Raw genomic sequence first — 9,223 nt, 5'->3', positions numbered from 1 at the left:
GTTGAACCCTTCTCATTTTTTGGTGAACGTCTTGTATCACGCTCCCACATCATGCTGCATGGCATACTACATTCCCTTGCAAGTACTGCAAGTCTGACGACTTGCGGGACCGTTCACAGCCCGATAAACTGACCGCGCACAATTGCAGACGGCAATGCACCACCGGCGCTGTCACTAGCAGACGCTCCGGATCTAGTTCACTGTACTCCGGAGCTGGAGGCGGCCGCGGTGGATATCGCCAGCTACACTGTCGTCTGCTGCAATGCGCGAATCTCGTTCGGTTCATATTGTCGTATGGCGTTTGACAACTGCTTTTTAGATGTAATTCTGTCTAGCACGTATCACTGGAGTGACAATGATCAAGCCTATTTACCCTATGCGGCAGCATATCAGACTGTAAGCAAAACTGCGCGATTCGCTACACCCAGCTTGCCCAGACGGCCATAGACGTCCGACGGTCGACCGACGGACGTCCGTTTTCGGACCTTCGGACATCCGACGGAAGTCCGGTTACGTTCGATATACGTACAGCGGACGTCCGTCGGACTATCGTTCGTGGATCCGGATCGCGTCCCACGGACGTCCGACGGGCAGCCGGAGGCGGACATTCGGACGTTTCCCGGAACATGCTTGCAGGGCCCGCTATTGGTGTAAAAACTTGCCAATAACATTCGTGTAAAGCTCAGCAAGCATGTGCTATGGAAATTTCAGTCACATACTAGTGCTCAATGCCTTTGTCGTGAGAGTAAAGCAGACAATAGAATATGCAACAGGTTCAAGTTTCCTGTTGTCTGCTTTACTTTCACACACAAAGCACCGAACAGTAGTGTGCAATTAAAACTTCCATCAAAGAGGCACATATGCTAGCTGAGCTTTACACAAATGCACCATTCCTGAAAACATGCTAAGAACATAGGCATACCAGCATGCGAGGTTGTAAAAAAGGCATTTTTTTGCTTTATTGCAAAAACTGCATGCATAAATAGTCTACACTAAAAAAATATCTATGTTAAGGAATGGCATGGTAAAATGCAGGCCAACTGGAGTATTAAGAATCTACTTGAATAATTTTTTTTAATTATCCTTGGCCGTGACAGCTCTTCCCTTGGGGAGGTGGCGGAGGAAAGGGTGTTTATTGAAACCTAACATTCGGAATTAGCGAGGAGATGATCGAGTTCTCTGTGGGCGGCCTCCGCAGGCCGGGATTCCAGGAGCAGTTACTATCCTGTGCATTTGCTCGATCAGCTGTTGCTGGTCTTTCAGGCCTTAGATGGAAAGAGCAGGTTGGGCTCCTCCTGCAATAGAAGGGAAAATGAAATTCAAGTTATCTGTGCTGAACTTTGATTACACATCTCCAAGGGCAACTGCCAGTTTCTCTCAATTGCTTTTTCCAGATGGCACTGTACGCATGCATCTCCATTGAGAACTGTCACATACTATATAGAAAGGTCATATAACTGCAGCAAAACCCATGCAGAATAACAAAAGATACAAACGTAATTTGACCAGAACCTGGCATTCAGTATTTTAACGTTTTTATGTCGTCTCTTTGAACATGCCACTCAGACCAAACATGGCATGTTATGCTTGCTGCTATGCACCCTCAGCAATGCCCAAGACATGGAGTGCACATGCAGAGAAACTAAGCATAAAGGATGCTGTATATGAACATAAAGCACAGCCAGAGCATTGCAGTATTACACAGGTACGCATTGGCGGCAGAAACCTGCATTTTGAGCGGTTTACCAGGCAGATTTCTAAAGTAATTGTTCCTGCTCTGAAAAGAAGTGATCAATAATAACATCATTTAAAATTGTTACCTTTCTGTTCTGTAAACTGCACATTTCGTTGGTTCCCATGTATCCCCTACCGAAGACATTCCCTGGGCGTGTCAGGGGTATATCGACATAAACATCTAGGCTACAAGCGTCTAGAAAGCGTCTCCTTAGAGCAGCTGCGACGAAGTAACTTATCTGATAACATGCAAGCTGCTGCAGCAGAATAAAGATAGACATTTGACATGTGGCTAAAGCCCAATGTGTAAGCATAGCCCGCCGCAGTGATTGCGCAGTGTTCATGCTTCTACAAGAGTTAAAAGTAATTTGTTTACCCACAGCGCTATATGTGACATTACAATAGCAAGGCTTATAGTTACACAAAACACAAAAAGCTGACAACCACAAGCTCCTGATGTATTACCGGCAGCATGCAGCATGGATGTTAGTTACTGAAATATGGTTGCATAATTCTGGCAACCAGCTGTGCATGTATGTCATGGATTTCTCAACTACGCACAACAAATTACAAAAAAATAATAGTCTTTATAAACGCAGCCAGCTGTTCACAAGAAACACTGTAGCTTTTTTATGGGGAAGGTAGTGGGCGCCAAAGAAACTGCCCCTGTAAAGGCGCCTAATTTGCCCCTATGTAATATCGGGGACAAAAGTGTGTGGACTACACAAACTGCAGTCAAAGCACATAACTTTCACATCGACCAGGAAACTCGGACCATACTGTCGATGTGAAAGTTGAACGTTAGTTCTTTCATGTGTGCAAGAGAAATAAGGTCACAATTCGTTTACATCGAGATTCTAGTCCAAAATATCCAGACATACTGTCCAGAGACTTTCGCCCCCGCCGTATAAGCCACCACTTGGGTAAGAGATTAGTAAAAGAAGTGTATAAAAGACATTAGTGCTGTTGGACAGCCATAGCCATAAAAATGGTATTGACATTAGAGTACTGCCTTAAGGCGGGGCCTAGGGCATTACAAAAGCAAGAGTTAGTGTCCGCTGGTCCTCATTTGAACGAACAAAAAGAGGGGAGGGGGAAGAAATCTACCTCAACTATATGTTTTGAGTGACACCAAGCCGCAGTTAGCATTAAAGATATCACACAGTTTTGTGGAAGATTTGGGAGCGCTTTGCTGCTTTCTTACAGGATTGGACAAAAGAGCTCACCATCTTCAGAAAGGCATGTTATATAGAAATGAAACTAGTGAATTTACTGCATCTGGCCACAACAACTTGCACACAGAGAGGAAGATGAACTGAAAACTTTATACATGAATGTATGTATTTACAACAGGTGAAACAATGACCATGATCTATGCCGAAGAGGAAAGAGACCAAAATCTAGCTCAGAATGAGTTCTCCAGGCCGCGGGGCCGTTTCATTAACTTCGGGACTCCGCCCACATTTCTCATCCCCAATGACAACGAACTCACGCATGACTGGCTAACAAACATTTTGGCATGTCTTTCCACTTTCATAAGGTTCTTCACCCTCTCCCTAATACAAGCAATGCAAAAGGGACAACAAATTCGTTTCACAACAAACGGAATTTAGAGAATGGACCTCGAAATGATTGGCTCATTAGGTCACATGCCGAACTCTCTCCCCTAAGAAATAAAAAAAGAAAAAAAAATTAGAACCCATCAAAACGGTGTCCCACGTGTGCAACCATTGCCCAAAGCTTGCACCCTTGGTGGCTCCTTTTACAGGGCAATTATTGCAATTATTGGCATTCGAGTCAGCACCATTGCGGACCACATCAGAAGAGCCAACCCACATCCTCCCGCTCCGCATCATACCGTCACTGTTACACACTTGCCCTTTTTCAACACCGCCATCTCCCACCATTGTTGACATCCAGGGTTGGAATCCTCAACGAGACCCCACTCAGCGCGCCTGCACTGAATAATTGTCACTTTTATGGGCTCCCCAACAAAGAAGAGGGCCTTACACCCTTCAACCTGACAGTGTTTTTTCTTAGAACGATAAGCAGTTCTTCCAAAAGAGGTGCTCGTTTCAAAGCTGTGCTGCCTCCGGGTGATGGGTCCAGTCAGCGTACTAAGGGCCCCTTAGTACGCTTAGTACTAAGGGCCCCTTAGTTGTATACTGTTCGTAAAGCTCCTTAAATAAAAATGAGCCCCCTACATGACACAGCAATGAGAACAAACTGCCTGTCCCCGCGTCTTCGAGTGCGACAGCAAAGTCCTTGGAAGAGGGGACTTCTTTCCCTCTCCGGCTACGTTTCCGTTAAGCACTGTAGCTGCTGTAGCTGCCTCTCTGTGCGCGTCTCTCCGCCTCCTGTCCGAGGGCAAGTGGGAGACGGCCGCAGCTGGGCATTGAACAGGTGACCCAAAAAGAGCAGACTAATAATGGTGCTTAGCATACCCACCGATCCCTTACAGAAATCATTAAAGAAATGAAAGCAACACATCAGATAACGCTACAATGTTTCTAAGTGCAAAGTCGACAACTCCAAGTCATATAAATATATGTACATCTCCGCACATTAACTAGACAGAAACAGTGCAGAGTAAACTAATAATTCAGTGTCTAGCAACACTATTAAAAGGGGATAAAGGCCACGGGGGGCTACGATTATTAGTACCGTTTTGCCTTTAAACTACAATAACATACTTGTTGCAAGCTTAAAATCAAAGATTCACACCTGTCCCACCCACAGCAATGGAACACACATCTGACTCAAGTCTGCAGAGAAAGAGCAAATTACAGACGCACCCTTGGTTATTTTTCTGGCATTTCTGAGGGTGAAGAATCTGACTTGTCAGTAGCATGTATATGAATAAGAATCCTATGACAGTAAATGCATCAGATTTTCTGGAGTGGCTTTTCTTTGCTGACCACATATGAGGTGAGCTATAATTTATCCAACTTGGCCTAGGTTTATTCTATGAATAACAAAGCTATAGCAGGTACACAGTCGTCCACTCAGGCTGAACATGCGAGTGCGCGGCATGCACTTTTTGAGATGCCACTGCATCCATCGCAGCTGCACACCGTAGCGAAGAGGCAGACAGCGTGAAGTACCAGCCTATAGTCCCTCTACCACCACTGGGGTCCCAGACTAGGGACCCCTTGTTTTTGTCAGGACAGGCCCCCTCAGGGTCAGCTAGTGAGTAACCTCCTGTATTTGTATCTGATGGAAATGTTTTCCACCACCACCCACAATACGCAGCTGCGCATCATAGCAGATGTGAAGCAACAGCTCCTGGTCCTTCTATGCATAAGCCACTTTGCCTTGATGCATGCTTGCGCACCATAGTAAAGAGGCAGACGACATGACACAGCAGCTCATGGTACCTTTACACATGAGCCCCCCATTGTACTTCGATACGCACCATAGCAAATATACAGATTACGCCACACAGCAACTCCTGGTCCCTCTATGCATAAGCCATTTTGCCTCAATACGCACCTGCGTACCTGAGCGGAGAGGCAGAAGTGAAGCTGCAGCTCCTGGGCCCTCCATGCACAAGCCACTTAGCATCAATGCATGGCTGTGCACTGTAAAGAGGCGAAGGACGTTAAGCAGCAGCTCCTGGTCCCTCTACACATCAGCCATTTTGCCTCGATGCGCATCTGCACACCGTAACAAACAGCCAGATGTGACAAAGAAGCTCCTGGTTTCTCTACACATAATCCCCTTTGCCTCAATGCACGTCTGCACACCGAAGCAAAGAGGCAGATGACGTGAAGCTGGAGCGGCTGGTCCCTCTACGCACAAGCCACTTAGCCGTGATGCATGGCTGTGACGGATGCATTGCTATTTTGCAAACTGCATGCCACACATTCCCATTCAAGCTAAGAGTGGACGACTGTGTAAACGTAAAATACTGGTTATTTACTTCAATGGAGAATGACAAAAAGTAACATGGTGAACAATGTAAAAAGAATTTGCTGCATAAAGTTTGTTGAAACCAGTTCTACATCCTACATGTAAACAAGCTAAAACCTTAATGTCGAAGGGATGTCCTGTGTGTTTAAAATCATCACGCTCAAACAACCTCAACACTGACAATCATGATTCAATATTAATGATATAGATAATGATACAATACTCACTTTTAGCCATACCAAAGAAATGAGAATGCAAAGGGATGTTGCTGTTTTTCCCCCGTGGATGACAGTTTTCCATGTTCAAAGTGCTGCTTCCTGTTGGCCTACGAAATCGGCTACAGCAATTGGCATCTGAAAAATTTTTGGAAGCCTCATGCTAGTCTTCAACGAGAAAAGCATTGCCATACAGAAGCAGAACACAAATACTTTTACAACACACTAAAAGCACCAACTGCGGTGCTGTTTTTAGGATGACTAGGTAGAGGTTACATTACAGCAGTTTAGAGGTTACAGCAGTTTACATTAGGTAGCGAAATACTGGAAGTAGTAGGCGAATATGTCTACTTAGGACAGGTAGTAACCGCAGATCCGGACCATGAAAAGGAAATAACAAGAAGAATAAGATTGGGATGGTGCGCATTTGGCAAGCACTCGCAGATTATGACTAGCAGCTTACCGGTATCGCTCAAGAGGAAAGTATACAACAGTTGCATCTTGCCTGTACTCACCTATGGGGCTGAAACGTGGAGGCTAACCAAGAGAGTTCTACTTAAGTTGAGGACAACCCAGAGGGCTATGGAACGAAAAATGGTAGGGGTAACATTAAGAGATAGAAAGCGTGCAGAGTGGGTCAGAGAAATAACTCAAGTTACCGACATTCTAGTGGAAATTAAGAAGAAGAAATGGACATGGGCAGGACATGTAGGGCGAAGAGAGGATAACCGATGGTCGCTGAGGGTAACAAACTGGATTCCAAGGGAAGGAAAGCGTAGCAGGGGGCGGCAGAAAGTTAGGTGGGCGGATGAGATTAAGAAGTTCGCAGGGGTCAAGTGGATGCAGCTAGCACAGAACCGGGATAAGTGGAGAAATATGGGAGAGGCCTTCGCCCTGCAGTGGGTATAATCAGGCTGATGATGATGATGATGATGGTAGAGGTTTTGCTGTAGCAAGCCAAATGTTAGCCTTCAATAAGGAAAGCATTCCCATACAGAAACAGAACACAAGAACTTTTACAACACATTAAAAGCATCAATTGCACAAATGCTTGTAAGATGACCAGGTACAGGTTTCTGCTATAGCCCACATCATGTGACCAGCGGTTATCAGAAGCCTTGTATGTGACCATGATGCCCTAGATTCAATTTATGGCTATCACTGTATTAACAAGCATGGGTTTAAAGCTACTTTAATATGATAATCTAAGAACAAGGTAAGAGCTTTCAGTGTGAGACATAAGCTCAGTATCATGCACTATAAGGTGCTGCATGGCTCTAGTGTAGCTTTGGCATTATGCAGTGAAGTTCTGAGGAGCCTTTAAATATCTGTAAGGACAAAGCAACAACAATTTTGTTTTTATCTCACTTTTGCTCAGCTCGTTTTTTTATTTATTTTTTTTTTTTTGAGCCCGCGGCTTGCATGGCTTCCCAGTATGCCTGTTTTGCATAAAAGCAGGCGTTGCAGGCACCAGAGCTCACAGCCCAACTGTAAATTCGTGCCAGAACAGCGCAGAACAACGGGTCAAGAAAAAGACAAGTGCTGACTTTTTTTTTTCTCTCATCTCCTTGTCCGGTTGTTCTGCGCGGTTCGGTCCGACATGCATAACCAACATGCGCAAGGTGCTGTCCTGGTTTGTCAAAGCTGAAGGAGAGTACTAAACCTTTAGTTATTTAGTAGCTACAGCCGTTCCTTCTAGAAACTGTAGTTGCCGTAAAGCTCGAGAGAGAAAGATCAGCGGCTGTCCATTAAAAAACTCGCGACGTTTTCACAACTGCAGGCATGTCGCACGATAGGCTCGAGGAGTGCAAAAGTTTTCTCGTATAGTCTTTAGAACTCAGCACGTTGCGCATGGTTAACAAATTAACTCATTTAAAGCTCGGGCAGGCACTCCTTTATCAGAGACAGAGAAGTTGCGCGGCTTACTGGCGCAGCGTCCAGTAATGCCGAGAAAGATGGCCCTCAGAATTGAGGCTGCACTTTAGTTAGTCGGCGCGGAGCTATCCTGTCAGTCTCGCCTAAAACACTCCACCGTTCGGCTGCTGTCCTTACCCAGAAGCTCACCACTATCGGTGCATCGAAAAGTTCCACTAAAGAAACAAAAGTTCGGTGAAATACTTACTTTGGAATCGGCGGGTGAACAAAGTGTGCCAGCCGCACCAAGCCACAGCAAAAACAATGCTAGCAGTGCATTACAGCCGTAGGTATTTGTAACTGCGCAGAAAATGCAGAACACGGAAACGTGAAGCCATCTTCCATGACTAAACTTCAACTTGTCAGGTGGATTGGATTGGCTCATTTCAGATTTTTTTGAGGATAGGTTCGGTTTCGTTCTTTTTGAGCTTGCTGCTTGCTGCGTCTATTTAGCCACTGATTAAAATTTCACCGAAGCATCATGATAGAAAAATGTTTAATGGTCATTTAACTTTTTATCAAAAATTTTTGATGGAAGAATTCAACGATGAAACATGCGGAAAATAAAAAAAACTGTTTAATGGAAACGCTTTCTATCGCATCGATTCGCTCTGGCATCATATAATGCAGACTTGACGGCATTACTGATTTATACGCAGTTCAGACGAGCACAACGACTACAAACTATATCATAGCTGTGTAAAAGCAAATCCAGTGGCGGACGTATGGCGGCTGTCCGCTGGGCGAACGGATTCGACCATCCGCTTTCGTACGTACGCCGGAATTCCGGCGGACGTCCGAAATCGGCCGCCGAGTTGCGGCCGAGTGCGGTTGTCCGTCGGACGTCAGTGGCCGTCTGGGTGCCTTTTGGCGGTGTCTGGATTCATAACACAGGTTATTCGGAGAGTTTTAAAAGTAGACTGCCTCCGTAATGACGCACCATACTTTATAACACACTTCTTCAAAGCGCCGGTCAACGTTTAATGACCGGCCACCACTTCTGGTGCTCTCCGAAATGAGAAAAATGTTCCGGTAAGTTGTGTTTACATGTATTGCTACGAGAGGGAGCCCGGACCAGCAAAGCTTTGCCAGGCTTAATCCAATGTAATATAAAAGAAAAGGAGCTAAACGCCCAAAATAAAAAAAAAATAATTTAGATGAAAAAAAAAACGTAGACATAAAAATGTAAAAAATGTACATTAAAGATACAAAAGGAAACAAAGATCACAACTGCCTAGTTACAATAGATATATGAAATGGAAAAAGGATAAAGAAAGAAAAAGCGAAAGAAAAGCACAAAAAGATAAAGAAGTCCAGGAAAGAAGGAAGCAGAGAAGAAAATGTCCGTGGGTAGCCAAAAACTGCAAAAGAAGAGAGAAGAGAAATATAAAAATTGTGCATTAAGGATTAGCCAATTAGCAAAAAATATAACTTTAAAGTGAATATGC

General features: G+C 44.7%; 1 long non-coding RNA gene across 1 annotated transcript; it reads right to left on the bottom strand.

The window, feature by feature from the left end:
* Positions 1-438: 438 nt before the first annotated feature.
* LOC146201512 (uncharacterized) lies at positions 439-8,190 on the bottom strand. Its single transcript, XR_014703541.1, has 3 exons — positions 7,984-8,190; positions 5,874-5,999; positions 439-1,295 (listed from the first exon to the last, which is right to left on the bottom strand). It is a non-coding gene; the product is annotated as an uncharacterized LOC146201512 (long non-coding RNA).
* Between the last annotated feature and the right edge of the window lie 1,033 nt (positions 8,191-9,223).

This window comes from Amblyomma maculatum, chromosome 1 (genome assembly GCF_055883805.1).
Source record: "Amblyomma maculatum isolate TAMU_Amacu chromosome 1, ASM5588380v1, whole genome shotgun sequence".
NCBI lineage: Eukaryota > Metazoa > Arthropoda > Arachnida > Ixodida > Ixodidae > Amblyomma > Amblyomma maculatum.
This window is presented reverse-complemented; position numbering and strand designations above follow the sequence as displayed.